Source organism: Pygocentrus nattereri, chromosome 21 (genome assembly GCF_015220715.1).
Source record: "Pygocentrus nattereri isolate fPygNat1 chromosome 21, fPygNat1.pri, whole genome shotgun sequence".
Classification (NCBI taxonomy): Eukaryota; Metazoa; Chordata; class Actinopteri; order Characiformes; family Serrasalmidae; genus Pygocentrus; species Pygocentrus nattereri.
In genome coordinates this window covers 35907622-35921818 of record NC_051231.1, presented here as the reverse complement: position 1 = coordinate 35921818, position 14197 = coordinate 35907622, and positions in this window count along the sequence as shown.

Genomic DNA, 14197 nt, shown 5'->3' with positions numbered 1-14197 from the left:
TCAGTTGTGACTGTTTCGATAGTATCTGTGGTGGTTGTGACTCTTCTGATAGTGTTAGTTGCAGTAGTGACTTTCAGTAGTGACTGTTTCGATAGTGTGTTTCGGTAGTAACTATGTCAGTAGTGTGTGTTACGATAGTGACTGTGTCAGTAGTGTCTGTTTCGGTAATTTTTGTGTCAGTAGTGACTGTTTCAGTACTGTCTTTCAGTAATGACTGTTTCAGTAGTGTCTTTCAGTAAAGACTTTCAGACTTTGGGACACATTTACTTCAAAACAGATCTAATTGCTCACCATGTGGCCTTGAGGGACAGGGATACAGCCTCACTTCCTGCTCTAAAATGCAGAAGCATGGCCTTATTTTAAATTTAGAATCTGGAGAAATCCCTGTAAGCAAGGCTGATGGTCAGTATTGGGAGCTTGTGATGTTTGGGCCCTCAGGCTGCACTGCATTAAAAACAGACCTGATTCTATAGTGGAAATCACTGCAGGGGATCAGAAACACTTCCAGAAATCACTGCCTGTGAACACAGTTCACAGTACAATCCACAAATGCAAGTTAAAGCTGCATCATGCAAAGAATTAACCAGCTATAAACAGGATCCAGAAATGCTGCCACCTTCTCTGGGCCAAAGCTCATTTAAAATGGACCAAGGTGAAGTGGAAAAGTGTCCTGTGGTCAGATTAATCAAAATTTTTAATTTTTTTTGGTAACAATGGACACTGGATCCTCCCAGCTTGTTATTAGCACACAGTTCAAAAGCCTTGGGAAGGCCTTTCATATTTCAGCAAGACAATAAACCACATACTGCGTCCATCACAGCAGCACAGCTTCACAGAAGAAGGGTCCAGGTGCTGAACTGACCTGCCTGCAGTCCAGACCTTTCGCTGATAGAAAACATTTGGTGCATCATGAAATGAAAAATCCACCAAAGACAACCCAAAACCGAGCAGCTAGAATCCCACGTCAAACAGGAATGGGACAACATTCCTCTATCAAAGCTCCAGCAACTCACTTCCCAGCTGTTAACAGACTGTTGTTAAAGATGAGGAGATGCTACATAACCATAGACACGACCCCGTCCCAACTTTTCTGAGATGAATGGCTGCCATCAAGCTCTAAATGAGTTAATGTTTTTCATAAAATAGTAAAGTGTCTCATTTCAACACCTGATCCGTGTTCTATGTTCTATTGTGAATAAAATATGAGATGTGCAAATCATTGCATTCTGTCTTTATTTACATTTATTTCCATTTTACACAGCGTCCCAACATTTTGGAAACTGGGGTTGATTATTTTCTAATGCAGACTGCAGTGATTTGGTACAGAGGCGAGTCACTGCCCTTCAGTGTGTGTTGCTATCAGATGTTATGTCATAATTATGAAAACAATTACAGGAAAGTATAGAAAAGATATATTATGAAAAAATTAGAAATGAGAAAGAACAAAACTGCGAGAAAATTATTAGGAGTGAAAATCTAATTAGTGAGAGTTGAGTTAATGCTGTGATACGAGTTGGTAACAAACAGGCCAGATGCTGTGTTTAACTCAGTTAACTGAATTGATTAAGTTTAACTTTCTCAGAAAGGTCAGCTGACCGATCATGTGATCGGACCTCTGAGCTTGTGCTGTTGCTCTGTAGTCGTGTGTTTTGCCCGTGTCAGGAGCTCCGGGTCTGAGCTGAGCTGAGTGTTTATGGGAACCATCATGTTCTGAGCTACACAAACACGTTCCGTGCTAACAGTGAGCTGCACTGAGTGGAGCCTGAAACTGAAACTCCAGCCCTGGTAACCTCAACAGCAGCTCCTCCAGCTGCCAGTTGCCTCTAAACTGCCCCACTGAACGGAGCCTGCTGGCCTGTGTGGGCTGTTTTGGTGAGGTCAGTCTGATGAGTGTTAGCTATGAGGTCATATTAGCTCATATTTCAGCTTCTTAACAAGCCCATAATTCAGAGCATTCAGTGACATTTGGGGGAAACATACACAAAACTAAAGGGATCAGTGTTAGAACATGTTTATTTACCCCACACATAAAAACAGGACGCAGAATACACACATCAGTGTGTGTGTGTGTGTGTGTGTGTGTGTGTGTGTTGCCCTTTGCTATTTCTGAGTGGAATGTGGATTCTATTTTGGTGGTTACCATGGAAACCATTGTATTTGCAGTGGCAGTGATAGAGCTGCTGAAGAGACTCTGCTATTTCTGTCACACACACACACATGCAATATGTATATGCAACCAGTTTTTATATGTGGCCACTTTATCAAAAACACCTCCCTTGTGGTTTCACTTTACTTGTGCACTGTTTCTGCTCTTCATCTGTGGTCAGTTCATGGTAAGCAGTGGTCAGTGGTGGTCCCACGGTGGTCTCTGGTTTACACTGGAGCTGAAGGTGAGCTTCAGTCTGAAACTGTAAAGCTGGTCTTTTTGTTACATGTTTTTGATAAAGTGGCCAGTGAGTGAGTGTGTGTGTGTGTCATGCAGGCGGAGGGTGATGTCACCGTGGCAACAGTGCTGCTGAGAATGATTGGCTGACTGCTTTAATCAATCACTCTGCTTCGTTTCACTGCTCATACATAACAGAGTGGTGAATCAATGATCTGCTGTATTGATAATCACAGTGAGAAATACTGATTGATTGTATAAGAACTCTGTTGATATTTGTTTGGTCTGGTTTGCGCTCCGGGTCAGAAGGAGAGCAGTGGTGAGAGGTGGTCAGCAGAGGGGTGTTCTACCACAGCCCTTAGCTTAGCTAACTGTAAATATTGGAGTTAAATCAGCAGAAATGTCAGCAGATAAAGCCCCGTTACGGTGCTGAAATCTCCAAATTCCATCTCTACAAACCGTAGCCCACAAAATTCTATCTGAACCAACTGTAGCCCACAAAATTCCATCTGAACCAACCGTAATCCACAACATTCTGTCTGACCTGACTGTGGCCCACAGAATTCTGTCTGAACCGACTCTAAGCCACAAAATTCTGTCTGAACCAACCGTAACGCACAAAATTCTGACTGAACCGACTGTAGCCCACAAAATTCCACCTGAACCAACTGTAGCCCACAAAATTCCATCTGAACCAACTGTAGCCCCACAAAATTCCGTCTGAATCGACTGTAGCCCCACAAAATTCCATCTGAATCAATTGTAGCCCCACAAAATTCTTTCTGAACCGACTGTAACCCACAACATTCTGTCTGAACTGACTGTGGCCCACAAAATTCCATCTGAACCAACTGTAGCCCACAAAATTCCATCTGAACCAAATGTAGCCCCACAAAATTCCGTCTGAAACAACTGTAGCCCCACAAAATTCCATCTGAACCAACTGTAGCCCCACAAAATTCCGTCTGAACCAACTGTAGCCCCACAAAATTCCATCTGAATCAATTGTAGCCCCACAAAATTCTTTCTGAACCAACTGTAACCCACAACATTCAGTCTGAACTGACTGTGGCATACAAAATTCCATCTGAACCAACTGTAGCCCACAAAATTTCGTCTGAACCAACTGTAGCCCACAAAATTTCGTCTGAACCAACTGTAGCCCCACAAAATTCCGTCTGAACCAACTGTAGCCCCACAAAATTCCATCTGAACCAACTGTAGCCCCACAAAATTCCGTCTGAACCAACTGTAGCCCCACAAAATTCCATCTGAATCGACTGTAGCCCCACAAAATTCCATCTGAATCAATTGTAGCCCCACAAAATTCTTTCTGAACCGACTGTAACCCACAACATTCTGTCTGAACTGACTGTGGCCCACAAAATTCCGTCTGAACCGACTGTAGCCCAGAAAATTCCGTCTGAACCAACTGTAGCCCACAAAATTCTGTCAGAACCGACTGTAGCTGCACAAAATTCTTTCTGAACTGACTGTAGCCCCACAAAATTCCATGTGAACCGACTGTAGCCCCACAAATTTGTCTGAACCGAACGTAGTCCACAAAATTCTGTCTGAACCGACTGTAGCCCCAGAAAATTCTGTCTGAACCGACTGTAGCGCCACAAAATTCTGTCTGAATTGACTGTAGCCCACAAAATTCCATCTGAATCGACTGTAGCCCCACAAAATTCCATCTGAATCAATTATAGCCCCACAAAATTCTTTCTGAACCGACTGTAGCCCACAACATTCTGTCTGAACTGACTGTGGCCCAGAAAATTCCATCTGAACCAACTGTAGCCCACAAAATTCCATCTGAACCAACTGTAGCCCCACAAAATTCCGTCTGAACCAACTGTAGCCCCGCAAAATTCCATCTGAATCGACTGTAGCCCCACAAAATTCCATCTGAATCAATTGTAGCCCCACAAAATTCTTTCTGAACCGACTGTAGCCCACAACATTCTTTCTGAACTGACTGTGGCCCACAAAATTCCGTCTGAACCGACTGTAGCCCAGAAAATTTCGTCTGAACCAACTGTAGCCCAGAAAATTCTGTCAGAACCGACTGTAGCCACACAAAATTCTTTCTGAACCGACTGTAGCCCCACAAAATTCCATGTGAACCGACTGTAGCCCCACAAAATTCTGTCTGAACCGAACGTAGTCCACAAAATTCTGTCTGAACCGACTGTAGCCCCAGAAAATTCTGTCTGAACCGACTGTAGCCCCACAAAATTCCGTCTGAACCAACTGTAACACACAAAATTCCGTCTGAACCAACTGTAACCCACAAAATTCTGTCTGAACCGACTGTAGCCCCACAAAATTCTGTCTGAATTGACTGTAGCTGCACAAAATTCTTTCTGAACTGACTGTAGCCCCACAAAATTCCATGTGAACCGACTGTAGCCCCACAAATTTGTCTGAACCGAACGTAGTCCACAAAATTCTGTCTGAACCGACTGTAGCCCCAGAAAATTCTGTCTGAACCGACTGTAGCCCCACAAAATTCTGTCTGAATTGACTGTAGCCCACAAAATTCCATCTGAATCGACTGTAGCCCCACAAAATTCCATCTGAATCAATTGTAGCCCCACAAAATTCTTTCTGAACCGACTGTAGCCCACAACATTCTGTCTGAACTGACTGTGGCCCAGAAAATTCCATCTGAACCAACTGTAGCCCACAAAATTCCATCTGAACCAACTGTAGCCCCACAAAATTCCGTCTGAACCAACTGTAGCCCCGCAAAATTCCATCTGAATCGACTGTAGCCCCACAAAATTCTTTCTGAACCGACTGTAGCCCACAACATTCTTTCTGAACTGACTGTGGCCCACAAAATTCCGTCTGAACCGACTGTAGCCCAGAAAATTTCGTCTGAACCAACTGTAGCCCAGAAAATTCTGTCAGAACCGACTGTAGCCACACAAAATTCTTTGTGAACCGACTGTAGCCCCACAAAATTCCATGTGAACCGACTGTAGCCCCACAAAATTCTGTCTGAACCGAACGTAGTCCACAAAATTCTGTCTGAACCGACTGTAGCCCCAGAAAATTCTGTCTGAACCGACTGTAGCCCCACAAAATTCCGTCTGAACCAACTGTAACACACAAAATTCCGTCTGAACCAACTGTAACCCACAAAATTCTGTCTGAATTGACTGTAGCCCACAAAATTCCATCTGAACCAACTGTAACCCACAAAATTCTGTCTGAATTGACTGTAGCCCACAAAATTCCGTCTGAACCGACTGTAGCCCACAAAATTCTCCCTGAACCGACTGTAACCCACAAAATTCTCCCTGAACCGACTGTAGCCCACAACATTCTCCCTGAACCGACTGTAGCCCACAACATTCTGTCTGAACTGACTGTGGCCCAGAAAATTCCATCTGAACCAACTGTAGCCCACAAAATTCCATCTGAACCAACTGTAGCCCCACAAAATTCCGTCTGAACCAACTGTAGCCCCGCAAAATTCCATCTGAATCGACTGTAGCCCCACAAAATTCCATCTGAATCAATTGTAGCCCCACAAAATTCTTTCTGAACCGACTGTAGCCCACAACATTCTGTCTGAACTGACTGTGGCCCACAAAATTCCGTCTGAACCGACTGTAGCCCAGAAAATTTCGTCTGAACCAACTGTAGCCCAGAAAATTCTGTCAGAACCGACTGTAGCCACACAAAATTCTTTCTGAACCGACTGTAGCCCCACAAAATTCCATGTGAACCGACTGTAGCCCCACAAAATTCTGTCTGAACCGAACGTAGTCCACAAAATTCTGTCTGAACCGACTGTAGCCCCAGAAAATTCTGTCTGAACCGACTGTAGCCCCACAAAATTCCGTCTGAACCAACTGTAACACACAAAATTCCGTCTGAACCAACTGTAACCCACAAAATTCTGTCTGAATTGACTGTAGCCCACAAAATTCCATCTGAACCAACTGTAACCCACAAAATTCTGTCTGAATTGACTGTAGCCCACAAAATTCCGTCTGAACCGACTGTAGCCCACAAAATTCTCCCTGAACCGACTGTAACCCACAAAATTCTCCCTGAACCGACTGTAGCCCACAAAATTCTGCCTTAACCGACTGTAGCTCACAAAATTCTATCTGAATCAATTGTAGCCCCACAAAATTCTTTCTGAACCGACTGTAGCCCACAACATTCTGTCTGAACTGACTGTGGCCCAGAAAATTCCATCTGAACCAACTGTAGCCCACAAAATTCCATCTGAACCAACTGTAGCCCCACAAAATTCCGTCTGAACCAACTGTAGCCCCGCAAAATTCCATCTGAATCGACTGTAGCCCCACAAAATTCCATCTGAATCAATTGTAGCCCCACAAAATTCTTTCTGAACCGACTGTAGCCCACAACATTCTGTCTGAACTGACTGTGGCCCACAAAATTCCGTCTGAACCGACTGTAGCCCAGAAAATTTCGTCTGAACCAACTGTAGCCCAGAAAATTCTGTCAGAACCGACTGTAGCCACACAAAATTTTTCTGAACCGACTGTAGCCCCACAAAATTCCATGTGAACCGACTGTAGCCCCACAAAATTCTGTCTGAACCGAACGTAGTCCACAAAATTCTGTCTGAACCGACTGTAGCCCCAGAAAATTCTGTCTGAACCGACTGTAGCCCCACAAAATTCCGTCTGAACCAACTGTAACACACAAAATTCCGTCTGAACCAACTGTAACCCACAAAATTCTGTCTGAATTGACTGTAGCCCACAAAATTCCATCTGAACCAACTGTAACCCACAAAATTCTGTCTGAATTGACTGTAGCCCACAAAATTCCGTCTGAACCGACTGTAGCCCACAAAATTCTCCCTGAACCGACTGTAACCCACAAAATTCTCCCTGAACCGACTGTAGCCCACAAAATTCTGCCTGAACCGACTGTAGCTCACAAAATTCTATCTGAATCAATTGTAGCCCCACAAAATTCTTTCTGAACCGACTGTAGCCCACAACATTCTGTCTGAACCGACTGTGGCCCAGAAAATTCCATCTGAACCAACTGTAGCCCACAAAATTCCATCTGAACCAACTGTAGCCCCACAAAATTCCGTCTGAACCAACTGTAGCCCCGCAAAATTCCATCTGAATCGACTGTAGCCCCACAAAATTCCATCTGAATCAATTGTAGCCCCACAAAATTCTTTCTGAACCGACTGTAGCCCACAACATTCTGTCTGAACTGACTGTGGCCCACAAAATTCCGTCTGAACCGACTGTAGCCCAGAAAATTTCGTCTGAACCAACTGTAGCCCAGAAAATTCTGTCAGAACCGACTGTAGCCACACAAAATTTTTCTGAACCGACTGTAGCCCCACAAAATTCCATGTGAACCGACTGTAGCCCCACAAAATTCTGTCTGAACCGAACGTAGTCCACAAAATTCTGTCTGAACCGACTGTAGCCCCAGAAAATTCTGTCTGAACCGACTGTAGCCCCACAAAATTCCGTCTGAACCAACTGTAACACACAAAATTCCGTCTGAACCGACTGTAACCCACAAAATTCTGTCTGAATCGACTGTAGCCCACAAAATTCCATCTGAACCAACTGTAACCCACAAAATTCTGTCTGAATTGACTGTAGCCCACAAAATTCCGTCTGAACCGACTGTAGCCCACAAAATTCTCCCTGAACCGACTGTAACCCACAAAATTCTCCCTGAACCGACTGTAGCCCACAAAATTCTGCCTGAACCGACTGTAGCTCACAAAATTCTATCTGAATCAATTGTAGCCCCACAAAATTCTTTCTGAACCGACTGTAGCCCACAACATTCTGTCTGAACCGACTGTGGCCCAGAAAATTCCATCTGAACCAACTGTAGCCCACAAAATTCCATCTGAACCAACTGTAGCCCCACAAAATTCCGTCTGAACCAACTGTAGCCCCGCAAAATTCCATCTGAATCGACTGTAGCCCCACAAAATTCCATCTGAATCAATTGTAGCCCCACAAAATTCTTTCTGAACCGACTGTAGCCCACAACATTCTGTCTGAACTGACTGTGGCCCACAAAATTCCGTCTGAACCGACTGTAGCCCAGAAAATTCCGTCTGAACCAACTGTAGCCCCGCAAAATTCCATCTGAATCGACTGTAGCCCCACAAAATTCCATCTGAATCAATTGTAGCCCCACAAAATTCTTTCTGAACCGACTGTAGCCCACAACATTCTGTCTGAACTGACTGTGGCCCACAAAATTCCGTCTGAACCGACTGTAGCCCAGAAAATTTCGTCTGAACCAACTGTAGCCCAGAAAATTCTGTCAGAACCGACTGTAGCCACACAAAATTTTTCTGAACCGACTGTAGCCCCACAAAATTCCATGTGAACCGACTGTAGCCCCACAAAATTCTGTCTGAACCGAACGTAGTCCACAAAATTCTGTCTGAACCGACTGTAGCCCCAGAAAATTCTGTCTGAACCGACTGTAGCCCCACAAAATTCCGTCTGAACCAACTGTAACACACAAAATTCCGTCTGAACCAACTGTAACCCACAAAATTCTGTCTGAATTGACTGTAGCCCACAAAATTCCATCTGAACCAACTGTAACCCACAAAATTCTGTCTGAATTGACTGTAGCCCACAAAATTCCGTCTGAACCGACTGTAGCCCACAAAATTCTCCCTGAACCGACTGTAGCCCACAACATTCTGCCTGAACCGACTGTAGCTCACAAAATTCTATCTGAATCAATTGTAGCCCCACAAAATTCTTTCTGAACCGACTGTAGCCCACAACATTCTGTCTGAACCGACTGTGGCCCAGAAAATTCCATCTGAACCAACTGTAGCTCACAAAATTCCATCTGAACCAACTGTAGCCCCACAAAATTCCGTCTGAACCAACTGTAGCCCCGCAAAATTCCATCTGAATCGACTGTAGCCCCACAAAATTCCATCTGAATCAATTGTAGCCCCACAAAATTCTTTCTGAACCGACTGTAGCCCACAACATTCTGTCTGAACTGACTGTGGCCCACAAAATTCCGTCTGAACCGACTGTAGCCCAGAAAATTCCGTCTGAACCAACTGTAGCCCACAAAATTCTGTCAGAACCGACTGTAGCTGCACAAAATTCTTTCTGAACTGACTGTAGCCCCACAAAATTCCATGTGAACCGACTGTAGCCCCACAAATTTGTCTGAACCGAACGTAGTCCACAAAATTCTGTCTGAACCGACTGTAGCCCCAGAAAATTCTGTCTGAACCGACTGTAGCCCCACAAAATTCTGTCTGAACTGACTGTAGCCCACAAAATTCCATCTGAATCGACTGTAGCCCCACAAAATTCCATCTGAATCAATTGTAGCCCCACAAAATTCCGTCTGAACCAACTGTAGCCCCGCAAAATTCCATCTGAATCGACTGTAGCCCCACAAAATTCCATCTGAATCAATTGTAGCCCCACAAAATTCTTTCTGAACCGACTGTAGCCCACAACATTCTTTCTGAACTGACTGTGGCCCACAAAATTCCGTCTGAACCGACTGTAGCCCAGAAAATTTCGTCTGAACCAACTGTAGCCCAGAAAATTCTGTCAGAACCGACTGTAGCCACACAAAATTCTTTCTGAACCGACTGTAGCCCCACAAAATTCCATGTGAACCGACTGTAGCCCCATAAAATTCTGTCTGAACCGAACGTAGTCCACAAAATTCTGTCTGAACCGACTGTAGCCCCAGAAAATTCTGTCTGAACCGACTGTAGCCCCACAAAATTCCGTCTGAACCAACTGTAACACACAAAATTCCGTCTGAACCAACTGTAACCCACAAAATTCTGTCTGAATTGACTGTAGCCCACAAAATTCCATCTGAACCAACTGTAACCCACAAAATTCTGTCTGAATTGACTGTAGCCCACAAAATTCCGTCTGAACCGACTGTAGCCCACAAAATTCTCCCTGAACCGACTGTAACCCACAAAATTCTCCCTGAACCGACTGTAGCCCACAAAATTCTGCCTGAACCGACTGTAGCTCACAAAATTCTATCTGAATCAATTGTAGCCCCACAAAATTCTTTCTGAACCGACTTTAGCCCACAACATTCTGTCTGAACTGACTGTGGCCCAGAAAATTCCATCTGAACCAACTGTAGCCCACAAAATTCCATCTGAACCAACTGTAGCCCCACAAAATTCCGTCTGAACCAACTGTAGCCCCGCAAAATTCCATCTGAATCGACTGTAGCCCCACAAAATTCCATCTGAATCAATTGTAGCCCCACAAAATTCTTTCTGAACCGACTGTAGCCCACAACATTCTGTCTGAACTGACTGTGGCCCACAAAATTCCGTCTGAACCGACTGTAGCCCAGAAAATTTCGTCTGAACCAACTGTAGCCCAGAAAATTCTGTCAGAACCGACTGTAGCCACACAAAATTCTTTCTGAACCGACTGTAGCCCCACAAAATTCCATGTGAACCGACTGTAGCCCCACAAAATTCTGTCTGAACCGAACGTAGTCCACAAAATTCTGTCTGAACCGACTGTAGCCCCAGAAAATTCTGTCTGAACCGACTGTAGCCCCACAAAATTCCGTCTGAACCAACTGTAACACACAAAATTCCGTCTGAACCAACTGTAACCCACAAAATTCTGTCTGAATTGACTATAGCCCACAAAAGTCCATCTGAACCAACTGTAACCCACAAAATTCTGTCTGAATTGACTGTAGCCCACAAAATTCCGTCTGAACCGACTGTAGCCCACAAAATTCTCCCTGAACCGACTGTAACCCACAAAATTCTCCCTGAACCGACTGTAGCCCACAAAATTCTGCCTGAACCGACTGTAGCTCACAAAATTCTATCTGAATCAATTGTAGCCCCACAAAATTCTTTCTGAACCGACTGTAGCCCACAACATTCTGTCTGAACTGACTGTGGCCCACAAAATTCCATCTGAACCAACTGTAGCCCCACAAAATTCCGTCTGAACCAACTGTAGCCCCGCAAAATTCCATCTGAATCGACTGTAGCCCCACAAAATTCCATCTGAATCAATTGTAGCCCCACAAAATTCTTTCTGAACCGACTGTAGCCCACAACATTCTGTCTGAACTGACTGTGGCCCACAAAATTCCGTCTGAACCGACTGTAGCCCAGAAAATTCCGTCTGAACCAACTGTAGCCCACAAAATTCTGTCAGAACCGACTGTAGCTGCACAAAATTCTTTCTGAACTGACTGTAGCCCCACAAAATTCCATGTGAACCGACTGTAGCCCCACAAATTTGTCTGAACCGAACGTAGTCCACAAAATTCTGTCTGAACCGACTGTAGCCCCAGAAAATTCTGTCTGAACCGACTGTAGCCCCACAAAATTCTGTCTGAACTGACTGTAGCCCACAAAATTCCATCTGAATCGACTGTAGCCCCACAAAATTCCATCTGAATCAATTGTAGCCCCACAAAATTCCATCTGAACCAACTGTAGCCCCGCAAAATTCCATCTGAATCGACTGTAGCCCCACAAAATTCCATCTGAATCAATTGTAGCCCCACAAAATTCTTTCTGAACCGACTGTAGCCCACAACATTCTGTCTGAACTGACTGTGGCCCACAAAATTCCGTCTGAACCGACTGTAGCCCAGAAAATTTCGTCTGAACCAACTGTAGCCCAGAAAATTCTGTCAGAACCGACTGTAGCCACACAAAATTCTTTCTGAACCGACTGTAGCCCCACAAAATTCCATGTGAACCGACTGTAGCCCCACAAAATTCTGTCTGAACCGAACGTAGTCCACAAAATTCTGTCTGAACCGACTGTAGCCCCAGAAAATTCTGTCTGAACCGACTGTAGCCCCACAAAATTCCGTCTGAACCAACTGTAACACACAAAATTCCGTCTGAACCAACTGTAACCCACAAAATTCTGTCTGAATTGACTGTAGCCCACAAAATTCCATCTGAACCAACTGTAACCCACAAAATTCTGTCTGAATTGACTGTAGCCCACAAAATTCCGTCTGAACCGACTGTAGCCCACAAAATTCTCCCTGAACCGACTGTAACCCACAAAATTCTCCCTGAACCGACTGTAGCCCACAAAATTCTGCCTGAACCGACTGTAGCTCACAAAATTCTGCCTGAACTGACTGTAGCCCACAAAATTTTTCCTGAACCAACTGTAGCCCACAAAATCCTGCCTAAACCGACTGTAGCCCACAAAATTTTTCCTGAACTGACTGTAGTCCACAACATTCTGGCTGAACCTACTGTAGCCCACAACATTCTGTCTGAACTGACTGTAGCCCACAGAATTCCATTTGAACCGACTGTAGCCCACAAAATTTTTCCTGAACTGACTGTAGTCCACAACATTCTGGCTGAACCTACTGTAGCCCACAAAATTTTTCCTGAACCAACTGTAGCCCACAAAATCCTGCCTAAACCGACTGTAGCCCACAAAATTTTTCCTGAACTGACTGTAGCCCACAAAATTCTGCCTGAACCGACTGTAGCCCACAACATTCTGTCTGAACTGACTGTAGCCCACAGAATTCCATTTGAACCGACTGTAGCCCACAAAATTTTTCCTGAACTGACTGTAGTCCACAACATTCTGGCTGAACCTACTGTAGCCCACAAAATTCTGACTGAACCGACTGTAGCCCACAAATTTCTGCCTGAACCGACTGTAGCCCACAACATTCTGGCTGAACCGACTGTAGCCCCCAAAATTCTGGCTGAACTGACTGTAGCCCACAAAATCCTGCCTGAATCGACTGTAGTCCACAAAATTTTTCCTGAACCGACTGTAGCCCACAAAATTCTGGCTGAACTGACTGTAGCCCACAAAATCCTGCCTGAATCGACTGTAGCCCACAAAATCCTGCCTGAACCAACTGTAGTCCACAAAATGTTTCCTGAACCGACTGTAGCCCACAAAATTCTGCCTGAACCGACTGTAGCCCACAAAATTCTGGCTGAACCGACTGTAGCCCACAAAATTCTGGCTGAACCGACTGTAACCCACAAAATTCCGTCTGAACTGAATATAGCTCACAAAATTCCATTTGAATCAATTATAGCTCACAAAATTCCATCTAAACTGACTGTAGCCTCAGAAAATTCCATCTGAACCGACTGTAGCCCACAAATTTCGGTCTGAACCGACTGTAGCCCCACAAAATTAACATTTGTGGCATTTTGCTGACGCTCTTATCCAGAGCGACTTACAATTTGATCATTTTACACAGGTAGGTAAAGGTGGTGTTAGGAGTCTTGCCCAAGGACCCTTATTGGTATGGTGCAGGGTGCTTGTCCTGGTCAGGGATTGAACCCCAGTCTACAGCGTATAAGGCAAAGGTGTTAACCATTACACTAACCAACCAACACAGTTCATCTGAACCGACTGTAGCCCACAAAATTCAGTCTGAACCAACTGTAGTCCACATAATTCTGTCTGAACCGACTGCAGTCCACATTATTCTATCTGAACTGACTGTAGCTCCACAAAATTCTGACTGAACCGACTGTAGCCCACAAAATTCTGCCTGAACCGACTGTAGCCCACAAAATCCTGCCTGAACTGACTGTAGCCCACTACATTTTTCCTGAACCGACTGTAGCCCACAAAATTCTGCCTGAACTGACTGTAGCCCACAAAATTCTGCCTGAACTGACTGTAGCCCACAGAATTCCATCTAAACCGACTGTGGCCCACAAAATTCCATCTGAACCGACTGTAGCCCACAAAATTCTCACTACCTGCTTCGTCTACAGTATGTTTTAGACTCGGAAAGGAAATTTTG